Source organism: Leopardus geoffroyi, chromosome B3 (genome assembly GCF_018350155.1).
Source record: "Leopardus geoffroyi isolate Oge1 chromosome B3, O.geoffroyi_Oge1_pat1.0, whole genome shotgun sequence".
Taxonomy (NCBI): domain Eukaryota; kingdom Metazoa; phylum Chordata; class Mammalia; order Carnivora; family Felidae; genus Leopardus; species Leopardus geoffroyi.
In genome coordinates, this window is record NC_059337.1 from 37,610,538 (window position 1) to 37,626,316 (window position 15,779).

The 15,779-nt window shown below is 45.4% G+C and overlaps 1 long non-coding RNA gene across 2 annotated transcripts in view; it reads right to left on the reverse strand.

The window, feature by feature from the left end:
* Window positions 1–405: 405 nt before the first annotated feature.
* Window positions 406–15,779, reverse strand: part of LOC123582824 — a 57,217-nt gene continuing 41,843 nt past the window's right edge. For both annotated transcript variants that reach the window (XR_006704591.1, XR_006704592.1), the window contains exons 3-4: window positions 3,201–3,320; window positions 406–496 (exon numbers count right to left, since the gene is read on the reverse strand). This is a non-coding gene — a long non-coding RNA (uncharacterized LOC123582824). The remainder of the gene's footprint in view (window positions 497–3,200; window positions 3,321–15,779) is intronic.

The window sequence follows — 15,779 nt, forward strand, 5'->3', positions numbered from 1 at the left end:
CTCTCTCTTTGTCCCTCCCCTGCTCTCTGTCTCTCAAAAATAAACTTTAAAATTTTTTTTTTTAAAAAGCAGCCAAAAAATCTTAGGAAAAAGAAGCTGAAAATAATACATTTTTTTAAATAATCAGGGAAGCCCCAAACTGAGGCACCTTATGGACTGTGGGTGCCTTTTATTCCCCACAGCCAAATGCTGTCAGCTCTCCTTTCAGAGCGTCTCCAGTCTGACCCTCCTCTCCCCATCTCCACGGCTACTCCCCTGCACCAAGCCAGGAGCACCACGCACCTGGGCTATTGTAATGGCTCCGTAACCCTTCTCCCTGCTCCCACCCCTGCCTCCTTTCCTGACCCTGTGCCACCCAGCCTCCAGAGGGATCTTGAAACATTAAAAATTAGATCATGTCACTCGCCTTCTTCAAACTGGAGTTTTCAGGCCAAATTTTCACTTCCTCTATTAGCATGTTTGGTGTAGGGGACAGCTTCCAATTTCAGAAATGCTCCTGAAAAAAAAAAAAAATGAAGGGAGACAGGAACTAATATGTATTAGGTGCTTACATAAAGCAGACTTTGTATATATTACACTGTTTACTCTTCATGACAGCCCTGTAGGCTGGGCACAATTACTGTCCCCATTTTACAGATGAGGAGAGTCGAGGTTAAGGAGGCTGCAGTACATGTCCATGAGAATTGTCTGCTCGGCATCCCTTCTTCTGGAACTACCTCCCCTTGGCTCCATCTACTTGCATTATTGAAAGAGCTGCCATCACCTGCAATTGTCCTGCCTCCTGGCACAGCCGACTGCTTCAAGGGCAGGCGTCTGGCCCAATATGGACAGCTGAGCACTCCCTGTCCTGAGGGCTTCCCTCCTTGGCTGCTAACGGCTGCAGGGAGACCCATTGAGTCAAAGCAGGAGAGGGGCCTTTGACGATCATCGCTCTCAGCTGGGAGATGCTGACCTATGGGGATCAAAACTGCCTGGGTTTGGACCAGGGAACCTGGCCACTCCTCTCCCTCCAGCCATGAAATCCAGTTTGTCACTCTCCCTGTGCCTCAGTATCCATGTCTGTCAAATAACAGGGTAGGGACCGGTGGTTTGGATTGGAGGAGATGATCTCGAAGGACCCTAACTGGCTGTGTGACCGTGGGGCCTCAGTTTCCACAAACTGTAAAGTGAGAGCTAGAGATGGTAGGGGGGAGGCGGGGCATGGGCGAGGCGATCTCTGGAACGATTTTCCAGTTCAAAAAAATCACAAGGTAAAAAAGTAATAATAACAACGTTTAAAAATCACAGGGTTATCACGTCAGGGGTAAGAGGCTGCCTCCCTTCTCGGTAGGAGATACATCTTCCCCCCCAAATCTTTTGGCTGAGCCCCTCTTTAATGAGGGAGTGGAGGGAGTGGTAGACCTTCTAATCTGGGACTCCTGACTCGGAGCGGGCCCATCTCACCCAGGACGAATGAACCACAGAGACAAAAACCATCTGTGGTGTGGCAGAGACCCTGCCAGGGGCCCCGTAGCAGCCTGCCTCTTGCCAAGACCCAAGACCCCACCCCCAGCCCTCTCGGCACCCCTGCTCCCCCCACCCCCAGATTTTATTAAATGTTATGTTTCCCATCTTGCACTGGAGCCTACTGCTCCGAGGTTACTAGCTGCTCTTAAGGGTTCTTTATACAACTCCACTTGGGCTCCCAGCCACCAAATTCTTCCTGCTCATGCATTACTTAGATTAGCTAAGGATGTTGGCATTTAGAGCCAAACTCCAGCATGCATCTCAGAAGGCGGCCTCCTGACTGCCACAGCTGTTATTTCAATGCAGCACCCCTCTGTGGGGATTGTTCTCCATAACGTGAGGTGTCATACAGGCTCTCACTGTACCTATAATGCCGCCTATTTTTACAGTTAGTTGACTCAGAGCGCAGTCCGCTGATGACCTCTCGCATGCAATCGGTCTAGGCGGCCAGGCAGCAGATTCCAACCACTTTTGTTGCCTGGCTCCTCTTCAGATGACCCCACCTTGCCTCTCAGTGGAGATGGAGCCCCTGCTCCGGATGCCAAGAGACCCTCCCACTTGTGTGACACCTGACAGTTTATGGAACTGTCACCAGAACTCCTCGTTCCTCTGTGGCTTGCCATCGTAGGGATGAGGAAACCAGGTCTCACAGAGGAAACCTTTGTCAGATATAATGCAAAGCACATAATGTTAATTATTTTCACGACGCAAACTTCTTCACTTTGAGTCTAGGGCTTTTCCCACCCTGCCACAACTGCCTATTGTTTTTAAAAAGGAAACGAACTTTGAGAAATGGATGCCCTAGCCATGATGGCCCATGCCAGATGTCAGGGCAAGGCTCTGAGCTGCTGTAATGAAGAGGTCTGATAGAAGGATGGCCTAGGGAGCAAAAGGATGAACTTTCTCTCACACAGACTGTCAAGTCCCAGGTTCCTTCCAGGTTGTTGCACTGCCATCTCCAGAGCCCGCTTATGGTCTCCCTGACTGTACCTGGGTGCCAGCTGGTGGGAAAGGAAAAGAGGAGGAGACATTCCATGATCTTAAGGCCCGAGTCCCCGCACGTCACGCATCATCACCACTCACATTCTTCTGTACAGAATCTGGTCACATGGCCACCCTTCACTGCAGGGGGGCAGTGGGGGGGCTGGGAAATAGAATCTAGCCATGTGCCTGGGAAGGAAGGGAGCTGGACTTGGGTGGGTAACTGGCAGAACCTCCCACACAAAGCTTTGAAAACCTCCAACCTTCATACTCTCCTTGACCCCCCGCCCTAGAAAGTAGCTCTCTCTCTCTCTCTCTCTCTCTCTCTCTCTCTCTCACTAGCCTCTATTGTAGCCAAAAAACAACCATTTAAGGGTCACCTTTGGGTTTGGAAGGCACTTTGGTCTCCTACCGATCGTTACTTGAATGTTTTTTCATTCTTTCAATTGCCATTTCAATGCAGGGAGTCATCATAACTCTGGGTAACATCCTCCCAGTTTTACAGTCTCAGTGCAATGGTGCCTGTGTTTCCCAACGGTTGCCACAAAAATCCCAGGCCTGGGTTGCTTGCATTTCCTTGAAACCCAGGATAAGATGAAGGGAAGGAAGATTCCTCAAGGGAAAATTCCATTCCTATCATCAGAAAAACAGGAGCAAATGTTGGGCAGAAACAAACAAACCATGAAAGCATGTATCCACTCTATCTCTCTTACCTTCTCAGCTACATTGGCTTCATTGTCTTCTCTTTCTTTTATTCTCTGCCACTCCATCAGCACGGTGGAGGCCAAAAAGTGCTTGCTGAATGGGCAAGTCTTGCTCAGAGAAGGCCAGCTCTATGCAAAAAAAGATTGCCCCAATGGGAGTCAAGTTACTCAACAAATATTTATTAAATGCATCCTCATGCCCAGGCACGGCGGTAGGTGAGTGAGCGAACCAGGCAAAGCTCTTGCACCCGAGGACCATACCTCCTGCTGGAGAGTGGGAGGCGGACAACAACAACAGTAAGCAAACGAATAGACAAATACACAAAACAGCAGGGGCTGCAAAATTCTCACACAGTCTGCAACGTGGATGAACCTTAAAGATATGATGCTAAGTGAAATAAGCCAGACACAGATGGACAAATATTGTATGATTCCACCTACGTGAGGTCTCTAAACTAGTCAAATTCATAGAGACAGAAAGTAGAATGGTGGTTGCCAGGGGCCAGGGGAAGGAGGAAGGGGGAACTAGTGTTTGATGTGTGTTTCTGAGTTATACAAACCAGAGTCTCAGCTGGAGGAGATGAAAACGTCCTGGAGATGGATGCTGGTGATGGTGCACAGAGATGTGAATGCACTTAATGTCACCAAATTCTACACTTTAAAATGGTCAAAATGGCAAATTTCACATACGTACATTTTATCAGAATTTTCTTTTTAAGGCAGGTGATAGGGGTGCCTGGCTGGCTCAGTCAGTGGAGCACGTGACTCTTGATCTTGGAGTCATGAGTTTGAGCCCCATGTGGGGCATAGAGGTTACCTAAAAATAAAATGTTTTTTTAAAAAAAGGCAGGTGATAATAAATGCTATAAAGAAACAAAAGCAGGGAAAGGGGAATGGGAAATGGTGTGGAGAAGTGGGGGGGGGGGGGGAGTGTCGTTTTTAGGTAAAGTGTCAAAAAAGGTCTTTCTGATCAGCTGATGTCAAAGCAGAAACCAGAACGAGGCAGGGGTTCCCCACTGACTATGGGGATACAGGGAGAACATGCCAGGCAGAGGTGAGAGTCACAGTAATGACCCCGAGAGAGCAGTAATGGGCTTGGTAAGGACAAGGAGGAAGCTAGTGTGGTTGGGATCCTGGGAACAGGGCAAAGCAGCAGAGGTTGAGGTCCAGGGGCAGGTGGGGCCCAGACCTTGCAGGGCTTTGAAGGCCGCCTTAAGAGCTTTGGGTTCTACTTTAAGGAATTGAGAAGCCACGGAAAAGCTTAAGCAGCATATTACTCCCCCCTCACCTCTCTCCTTTAAAAACAAATTTCAAACGTATGTAAAAGTAGGGAAAGTAGATAATGTATACCTATCACCCAGATTTAAACATTAACACTTAAACATTTACATTTAAACATTTTACCATGTTCGCTTTTTTTTTTTGCTGAGTTTTTTAAAGCAAATTTTCAGACATCATGGTGCTTCATCATAATTAAATATGCATCTCTAGAAAATAAAGACATTTCCCGCACAACCATGATACCAGGCTTGTTCCTAACAAAATTAATGATTCTTTCATATCTATATTCAAATTTAACCAAGTGCTCCAAATGCCTTTTTTTTTTAAGTTTTTTATTTATTTTTGAGAGAGAGAGAAAGAATGTGAGCAGGGGAGGGGCAGAGAGGGAGACACAGAATCCGAAGCAGGCTCCAGGCTCGGAGCTGTCAGCACAGAGATGGATGCGGGGCTCGAACCCATGAACCGTGAGATCGTGACCTGAGCCGAAGTCGGACACTCAACCGACTGAGCGACCCAGGCGCCCCCAAAATGCCTTTTTACAGCTGGTTTGTGTAACTCAGGAACACACATTGCATTTTGTTAGTATGTCTCGTAAATATTTTAAATCTAGGACCATCTCTCACCCTATCCCTGCTCACTTCTTCATCACACTTTGACTATTAAAGAGGTTAGGGCAGCATCCTATGGAATATCCACATGTTGGTATTGTGACTCACATTTTATTTAAAAAATTTTTTTTTAATGTTTATTGATTTTTCAGAGAGAGAGGGAGAGAGAGAGAGAGAGAAAGAGAGAGGGAGAGAGACAGAAAGAAAGAGAGAGAAAGCATTCGTGGGGGGGGCAGAGAGAGGGCGAGAGAGAGAATAGCAAGCAGGCTCTGTGCTGACTCCCCATGCGAGGCTTGAACTCACAAACAGTGAGATCACGACCTGTGCTGAAATCAAGAGTCAGACCCTTAACCGACTGAGCCCCCCAAGCGCCCTTTGTGACTTACATTTTAAAGGACCACTCTTGCTTGTGTGCGGATAATAGACTTCCTTGGATGGAAGCCAAAAGGCCATTTTGGGGGGGGGGGTGGTATTGTACTAAGAACAAACTCTAAGCCCACAAAGACAAGAGCACAAGAATGGAAACAACAGGGGAAAGGGTTGGTCAACATGCTGGGAGGATGAAAAGCTGGTAGACAGCCCAGTCAGTCATATCAGAGTAGAAGCAGCTGACTCCGAAGAGATTATATACATCGGTGATACCACGAGAAGCAAGCCAGAGAGGCTCAGTGACTGGGGGACCTGGTAATGCAGAAGGCAAAGAGAAGGCTGAAAACAACAAGTTTGGTTGACAATGACACTTAGGCATCTCCTCCAGAAAATACTCGGCCTGCTCCGTCTCCTTCGGTGAGGATCACCAGTTGGCAGCCCTCTCTATGACAACAGAACTTCCATAAAGCTTTTCGGTGACTCACTCTTTAATAAGAAGAGACAAAGATTCAATAAGTTGAAGAAAGCCTCCAACACTTAAGACAGAATAAAACAAAAGGAAAACAAGAACTTGGGGGAGACAAGGACAATGCAGGGAGCAGAATAACACAAATAAAAATGTCCCATCCATACTTGATATTCTCAGAAGAGTAAGAGAGGAGATTGTGAATGCATAAAAAGAAAACAATACTATAAAAAGCAACAGAGTGGGGCGCCTGGGTGGCTCAGTCGGTTAAGCGTCTGTCTTTAGCTCAGGTCATGATCTCTTGGTTCATTAGTTCAAGCCCCACATCAGGCTTTCTGCTGTCAGCAGAGCCCGCTTCAGATCCTCTGTCCGCTTCTCTCTCTGCCCCTCCCCTGCCGGCTCTCTGTCTCCCTCAGAAGTAAATAAACATTAAAAAAAAAAGGCAACAGAGAACAAGATGGAGCTTTGAGAAATCTAAAGTATGGTAGCTAGAATAAAAATAATTTAAATGGAAATACTGGAAGGAATAGTCTAGGAAATTCTTCCAAAAATAAAAAGATAAAGGCAGAAAATAGAACACTTTTTTAAAAATTTATTTATTTGTTTTGAGAGAGAGCATGTGCAGAAGGAGCCGAAAGAGAGGGGGAGAGAGAGAGAGAGAGAGAAAGAGAGAGAGAGAGAGAGAGAGAATCCCAAGCAGGCTCCACACTGTCATCCCAAAGCCCGATGCAGGGATCAAACTTACAAACCATGAGACTGTCACCTGAGCTGAAATCAAGAGTCAGACGCTTAACTGGCTGAGCCACCCAGACGCCCTACAAAGAACATTTTTAAATTAAGGGACAATCCAAGAGGTCTAAAAGCCAATGAATTGGAGTGTCAGAAAGAAAGAAAAAATAAAATGGAGGGAAGGAAATTATGAAAGAAATATTACAAAGAAATTTCTCAGACCTGAAGGACATGAATGTCCAAATTGAAAGGGTCTATTGAGTGCCTGGCACAATGACTAGAAATTTTAGAACATTAGGAATAAAAAGAAGAACATAAAAACTTCTTGAGGGGAAAAAAGATTGCATGCAAAGAAGGATCAAAAATGTAGCAGACTTCTAACAACCTGTATCTCTCAAAATATTGAGACAAAGGTAATTTCTAGTCTAGAACTCCCCATTCTACAAAATTATCATTCAACAGTGATGTTAAATTAAAGGCATTTTCAGATATACCAAACTTCACCATTTTATCTCCCATGTTCCCTTTCTCGGACAGCTACTAGAGGATGTGCTCCAGCAAAATGAGGAAGTAAGTCAGAGAAGAAGACATCACATCTGGGGAAAAGAGATCCAACACAGAAAAGAGATCAAGTGCAGAAAGAAAGCCCTGGGATAGGATCTGAGCCCAAGCTCAAGGGAGCAGTCCACAGTGGAGCAGGAGGCTAGAATGCTCTAGGAGAGACTCTGGTAAAACAATGGCACTGAAAAAAAGAGACATTTGACACATTATCTGCTTACCCATGTAGAAAATTGTCCAACAGGGGCTGTTGAAGGTAAAAGAAACCATGCAAATAAAAAAAAGAATGAGAGCCTTATCAACTCCAGGTAAAAATAAAGCCTATATGAGAAAGGAAATGTCACATGGTACATTATTTGACTCAGTAAAGAACAGTATTTACTCAGTCATAATAAGCAAACATTGAATACTGATTTCACTGATAATTACAATATCACTCTATTAGCATGGCTTAGGAGCATAAACAACTACAGAAAGGGGAGCTGTTTAAGAAAGGTCAATTGTTATCTACCACAATAGAAAATGAACAGGTAATCCCTAAACTTACACATCAAGAATATTGAGGAAGAGAAGTTTAAGCAATTAGAACAGGTGTCAGCAAATGATGTCCCACTGGCCAATTCTGGTTTTGTAAATAAGGTTGTACTGGGATATGTCTACACCCACTCGTTTACCTACAGCTGCTTTGTAGCTACAAGAAGAGCTGAGCGGTTGCAACATACTGGCCCACAAAGCTGAAGATATTTCCTATGTGGCCCTTTATGGGAAAAGTTTGCACTCTTACAGAAAAAGTAAACCCCGGATTTATAATAATGGAGATAAATACATAAAAAAGTAGCCAGAAGGGTTAAAAGCGGTTGTTCTCTGATGCTTTTTGCTATAAGCCTTCAAATATTAGTTGGCTTTTTAAATATGTGCATTACTACTTTTGATAAAAATTTTAAAATGATTGTTTTTAAGGAGTTGTCCTGGTGCCCAGGAGGGAGGCAGGGGACTGACATCAGGGTTCGTGCCTGAGCCTTGCCCTGCTGTCTCCTGCTCTTCGCCAGCTGTCCACCATCCCATCTAAATGGGGCTGAGTGAGTCAGAGCTGCCTGGCCACAGCTTCACAGGAACTGGAACCAGTTCCTGATAGCAGACTTGGAAGGAACAGCTCTGGGACAACCTCCTGCCTCAAGCCATCATTTGGTATTGTCAATGTCATCAATGAGTGGCAGAGGAATATCATAGTGGTTTGAGTGGCTAAGAGCTCTACTGTTAGATTACCTAGCTTCATAAAATTCAGGTTCCTCCTCTAATTAGCTATGACCTGGACATGTTATTTAATTTCACTAGGTCTTGGTTTTGTCACTGATAAATGGGGCTGATGATGCCTCCTTATGCGGTTGTGGTGATCTTAATTCAACTAATACATATGGGAGCACTTGGCACGGTGGCAGGTACATATAAGCCAACCGAATGTTAGCTATTTGTATTCCCAGTTTCACAGATGACACAGATGAGGTCCAGAGAGGGAAAGTGGCATACACAATGTCACACAGCACATTGGAGACAGAAGCAGGACTAGGGCCTGGGACTCCTTTGTCTCAGTGCGATACTCTCCCCTGGCACCACTCTAAGTTGCTTATATGCATAAAGCACCTCTGGAAAGATACACGAGAGATGAACAACACTGGCTACCTATGGGCAGGTGGAGACAGAGTGCAAGGGAGGGCTTTATTTTCACTTTAAAATTTGCAAACCACGTGACTGTATTACTAACACGAAAACAAGGAGACACATAGATTAACTTTATTTAGTCAATCTCATTTATTTATGAGATTAACAGTGCCTTTCTCATGGTGGAGATCAAATAAGATAACAGACATTTATCTATATTAAAGAGGTATCCAGAAGTAAGAGGTTATTACTAGCAATCATGGTGCTTTTTATTAAAAGGAAACTTTTCTCTAGATTTGTGGAACAAACTGTGGGAAGGGGCACAAATTTCACTAGCCAGGGTCTCCTCTTTGAAGGCAGAACGGGTTTCCTTAGCCACAGGTGGAGCCATCTTGGAGTGCAATGGAAATTTCCACCTTGGCACCTTGCAAATGAAAGGTCCCCTTCCCCCCCAAACTCGCTCTCCCAAACTCAACTCTTTGCACCCAGGCCCCAATTTGGACAACTCTTCTGGAAAACATGATTAAGCCTGAAAAACCTGGGGGTTTTATTGGGGATGACAGTGAGGGCCACAGTTTGTTTTTCAAGGGAGGGAACTAAGTCCCAGAAATAGCTGAGCCCGAGCTGGCAGGCGGCTGGCAAAGAGCAGGAGGCTCCAGGGCAACGCTTCCAGGCCATGTTGACTTTGGACGGGCTGCTTGAGCATTGTAAACAATTGCAGAAATGATTTCCTACCCTGGCAAAAGTCTTGTTTGGACAAGGGGTTCCCCCCCCCTTCTTTAAAAGGCAGTTTTATCATTTGTTTGCAAAAATGCTCAATCCCCTCTTTCTTTTCTTGTTCCCTCTGTGGCTCTGGTCTCCCCCAGAGCCAGATGAAAAATCTTTGTGTTTCTTTAATGTTAACCAAACCCCAATTCCTCCTTTTTAAACTGTTCCAGGTCTGTTGGACAAATACTCCCCGGCAACAGGACTTACAAGGGTCTGTTAAGGATTTTGTTAGGCTGGAGTCTTTAGCCAGAGTGACTTAAAATATTTTTTTTCTCCTTGTTTATTACATTTTAAACTCCTAGCACAATAAAAGCTGCACACAAGGATTGGGAAAGCAATAAAAATGCAACTTATAATGTCTTGGCCTGAGCTAGCTAACGCTTCATCTAGACACTGATGTAACAGATTTGGTCTCACACACCCTCCCAAGATGTCAGACGAGGAAATAAAATGGGCTGTCTATAAGAAAGAAAGCATAGGGCAGGACTGGGAGCCTGTCTGACTGCTGGCCAGGGTGGGGCTTCTGAGAGGCTGGGAGATGGACTGCACGTTCTGAAAATCCACCAGAATCCTGAGCTGTTTCAAAAGAAGGAATACTGTGCTCTTGACCACCCAGGGACAAGGGCAACCACAGAGCGCATGAAGAGTGTGATATGCTAACCTACAGACCGCCTGTCACCTAACTTCAAATGGGAGAGGACAAAAAGAGGAAGAAAGAATGGGGAGGGGTAGGGGGTTGAAAGAGAGAAAAGGGACAGGAGGTACGGGGTGCTTGGGGGAGAGGTTGCATCACCCAGCCAGAACAGAAGCTGGCTCAAACTGGGTAATTGAGGGAAATTTCATGAAGAGACAATTGACAAGGTTTAGGCAAGAAGTGAGGGAAACCAAAAGGGACAGAGCTGCACCGGAACTAACAATTGCAGGGAGCTGTCCCATCCCCAGGCTGGAAGGGCCCCCCCCCCCAAAGGTGTCACACAGGAAGTGAAATCCTTCTCATTCATTCCATCAACAGGAAATCTACCACTCTATTTGAAGACATGAGAAAAACAGCCAAAAGATGAATCCAAATTAAGAATTTACATAGGAGGAAACTGAGGTATAAAAAGACTCGTGGTAAGCATTACATCTATTTAAACATACAGGTAAACATTCTTTTTATTTATTTTTGAGAGAGAGACAAGAGTTCTAGTGGGGGAGGGACAACAGAATCTGAAGCAGGCTCCAGGCTCTGAGCTGTCAGCACAAGAGCCCAAAGCGGGACTCCAACTCATGAACCTCGAGATCATGACCTGAGCTAAAGTTGGTGCTTAACCAACTGAGCCACCCACGCACCCCTGAACATTCTTAACTGTAATAATTATGTTGACCAGGAAAATAATACAAGTGTTAGAATTATCATTTAAAAAAAAAAGGGGGGCACCCGGGTGGCTCAGTCGGTTGGGCGTCCGACTTTGGCTCAGGTCATGATCTTGCGGTCCGTGAGTTCGAGCCCTGCGTTGGGCTCTGTGCTGACAGCTCAGAGCCTGGAGCCTGTTTCAGATTCTGTGTCTCCCTCTCTCTCTGACCTTCCCCCGTTCATGTTCTGTCTCTCTCTGTCTCAAAAATGAATAAACGTGAAAAAAAAAAAAAACCTTGAAAATGCTTTTTGTTGTTGTGTTTATTGTTGTTGATAAAAAAAATCCCAAAATTGTCACAAAAAAGGAGGTGGGGGGGGGGGGGAATAGAAGGAAAAGAAACAGATATTTGCTTGTTTGTTTGCTTGTTCATTTTTATTGTGGTAAAATATCCATAACATAAAATCTACCATTGTAATGATTTTTAAGTGTATGGTTCCTTGATATTAAGCACATTGACACTGCTGTGCACCCATCACCACCATCCATCTCCAGGACCTTTCCATCTACCCCAGCTAAAACTTCCTATCTGTTAAACACTAGCTCCCCATGCCCCCTCCTCCCAGCCCTGCAACCACCATTCTGTCTCTATGTATTTGACTACTTTAGCAACCTCGTGTAAGAGGAATCCTACAGTATATTTTTCTTTTTCTTTCTTTCTTTCTTTCTGAGAGAGAGGGTGTGGCAGAGAGAGAGAGAGAATCCCAGGAGGGGCAGAGAGAGAGAGAGAGAGAGAGAGAGAGAGAGAGAGGCAGAGAGAGGGAGAGAGAGGAAGAGAGAGAGAGGAGAGAGAGGGAAGCAGGGCTCACCCGAAGCAGGGCTCCTGTTCACCCTAAGCAGGGCTTAAGCTCACCCAGAGCGGGCCATGAGTTCACCCAGAGTGGGGCTTGAGCTCACCCAATGCAGGACTTGAACGCACAAACCATGAGATCATGACCTGAGCTTGTCAGATCCTTAACGACTGAGCCCCCCAGGCGCCCACATTTCTCCTTTTCTGACTGGCTTCTCTCACTTGGCATAATGTCTTTGGGTTTATCCCTGTTGTGGCGTGTCTCAGAACTTCCTTAGTTTTAGGGCTGGGTAATATCCGTTACATGCATGGCCCGCATTTTGCTTATTTCTTCATCTGTTGATGGACACTTGGGTTGCTTCTGTCATTTGGCTACTGTGTACGACGACACTGCCATGAAAATGGGTGTACAAATATCTGTTCAAGTCCCTGCTTTCACTCACTTCTTTTGGATACACAACCGGAATTGGGATTACTGGATCATATGGCAATGCTTCATTTAATTTTTTGAAGAAATGGCCATCCCATTTCCATAGCAGCTGCGAGAGAGATTGTTTAAATCACTAATAACTCCATTTTTCTTAGGAGAGAGAAAATGACATCGTTTCCTTTCTGAAAATGACGAATTGAGAAATGTTAGTTAAACATGATTTAAAATGACAAGGATGACCACCAGGAGAACTAAAAATAGTCTGACTACTTTCCAAATCGCCCGAAAGCGACGCACAAAAACAGACCACACAGAGGATAAAACAGAGCACACAAAATGTTACAGAAGTGGACTAAATCTATGTGTTATAGGGATGAATAAAACTAATATAAAACTAACAAAACTTGGAAGAAAACTTAGAAAGTCATCTCTTAACTGACTTCTGAATTAAAGAAGAAATCAAAACAGTAACTGAAGAATATTTAGAAAACACTGTATATAAAGGTCTATGACCTTGAAAACATGCCCAGTGATAGATGCCAGACACAAAAGGCCACATATTATACAATTCCATTTACATAAAATATCCAGAACAGGCAAATCCCTAGGGACAGAAAATACATGAGTGGTTGCCAGGGACTGGGAGAGACAGAATGGGGAGTGGCTTTTTAATGGACATGGGGCTTCCTTTTGAGGGTGATGAAAATGTTCTGGAACTAGTGCTGATGATTGCACAACATTGAAAATGTACTCAATGCCACTGAATTGTACACTCTAAAATGGCTGAAGTGGTAAATTTTCTGTCGATGTATATTTACCCACAATGGAAAAAAAAAAATCTATGGAAAGAGGGACTTATGTTTCCATGGATGGTAGACTGGATAACGCCTACCAGACTGAGGACAATTAGAGACTTTGGACAGGATATGAAACGCATCTGATTGGAGGACTGAAGATCCAACAGGCAACGAAAAATTATAGGGTCAACATTCAGAAAAAGGAAATGTGGAGTTCGTCTTTCCACAGTGGGCATCAGACAAGTCCACAAGAGGCAGCTGAGGGGTGGAGAAGCCGAATGGAATATCTAACAGCCTTCTGGGGCTGGGGATAAAAACTGGAGTCTGTTCTGACATCAGCTGGCGTACTGCAATCAGTTGACCACCTGGAGTTTGCATCAAAGTTCCCAAATCCACTGAAAAAGCAGAGGGGTCTACCTAGTAGGGACCCCGCCTTGGCACCCCTGCGTTGAGTATGAGCACACACTCGTGAGGGCCTTCCGCCAGCGCTTCATGCTGGTGTCTGCTCCCATTTTAGACAACCACCATTTTAAGCACCCATTCCAGTCCTCTATCAAACTATAACTCCGAGGACTCTTCACATAGAAAACAAACTGAGAGTTGATGGAGGAAGGTGGGGGCGGGGGGGGGGGGAAGGGCCAGATGGGTGATGGGTACTAAGGAAGGCACTTGCTGTGACGAGCACTGGAGGTCATAGGTAAGTGATGAATCGTTGAATTCTACTCCTGAAACCAATATTGCACTGTATGTGCACTGTATAGAATTTAAATAAAAATTAAAAAAAAACAAAAACAACTATGACTCTGAGGAGGAGATCTCTCTGCCCATTGTTGGACATTATGGGATATAGAGCACATTCCTTGGTCTGAAGACATGTGACTTGGAGGCCCAGACTGGTGGAGTGTCTTCAGTCCCGGTTTTTCTATTTTTTTTTTTTTAACGTTTTATTTTTGAGACAGAGAGAGACAGAGCATGAACGGGGGAGGGGCAGAGAGAGAGGGAGACACAGAATCCGAAGCAGGCTCCAGGCTCTGAGCCATCAGCCCAGAGCCCGACGCGGGTCTCGCACTCGCGGACCGCGAGATCGTGACCTGAGCTGAAGTCAGATGCTCAACCGACTGAGCCACCCAGGCGCCCCTAATTCCGGTTTTTCTACAGCACTCTGAGCATTTCTCTCTATTGCTTGGTAGGCAAAGCCCGGGCGGAGTGAGTATTTGCTCTTGCCAGGACCCATTTGCAGCTGCCCAGGGCCACCAGCACCAGGCCCACTTAGCAGCTACGTTCAGGGCCTTCTCCCCAGGAAATCTTCCCCAGCGCCATCTGCAATCTCTGGCTCTCTTGTTGGCAGATGGAACTGTTCTTATTGGCACTCCACGCCTCAGAGGGTACGAAAGGAATATGGCTAAATTCAGCCCGCATCTGCATTGTTGCAGCCCCGGATATCTATTTATTTCACGGACCTACGTGGCTGCCTCAGATGAGCACACCAGGATATCTATTCACTGGCTCCAGTGACCTGCTGATCCTGAAAGAGAGTTCTTCTAATGCTGTTCTAACTGTATTTTCTTACGCTCGGTATTTGTCTGTCTGGCACCCATTCATCTCAGGGCCAAACTAACAGCCCCAGTTGTTTACAGCTCGCCTGCCACCTGTAGCCCATACTCTGAACACCTCTTTGTCTTACTCTCACACACCACACAACATCCCCTGCCCTGAACCACCCAGGGCCAGGGACCAGACAACTGGGAACAGCCCCTGTGCCCCGGAGCCCGCCTGAACTGTTCAAACTAGCCAACCCTAAGCTAGTCACCCTGTCCTGCCTTGCCTTGCCTTCCCCATGGAAACCCTAATAAGGGCGGTGGCCTATGTCTTCCCTTCATTCCTTTCTGCCCCCCCCCCAACACTGGTGCTTCTCCATGTGTTACACCCTGTGAGGCGTAACACACCCCCTCTCAGGAAATGTAAGTAATAAAAATATTCCATTGGCATTAGCCTCTAAGTGTCATCGCTCAGTCACCTTTACAAATCACAACTGAGCACAAGTAAGATGGACATCAACATGTTCCACTTTAATGCACCCCTCAAATTCCCATGGTGGTTTTCACAGGGCTGTGCCCCCTATGGGCATCCCTTTATTTTATTTTTTTTAAAGACTTTATTTTTTTATTTGTTTTCCAAATGTTTACGTATTTTTGAAAGAGAGAGAGAGGGAGGCAGAGAGAGACAGAGACAAAGGATCCGAAGCAGGCTCTGTGCTGATGGCAGAGAGCCGGATGCAGGGCTTGAACCCATGAACTATGAGATCGTGACCTGAGCCAAAGTCAGACACTTAACCGACTGAGCCTCCCAAGTGCCCCAAATATTTAATTTTTTTTAAAGTAATTTCTACACCCAACATGGGGCTCAAACTTACAACCCTGAGATCAAGAGTTGCATGCTCTACTGACTGAGCCAACCAGATCCTCTATGCATCCCTTTAATAGGCCAGTTTTCCATTGCCCTTCTGCTTGACCATATGGCCAAGCCATTGACCACTGCCCCAATGAGTCAGTAAAAATTCAAAAAGGGGCAAATAACATGTAACTCAGTCCACTGAGCTGATTTGTTTTTAACCATTTTTCAATCAGAATGGCAGCCTTCCAAGCAGGATGCTGTTCCATGCACCTTGGAACTTCCATCCATAAACCAAGAAGCTCTTTGTTGGTTAGCAGAGAGCTGTTCACCACCTGGACACAGTCC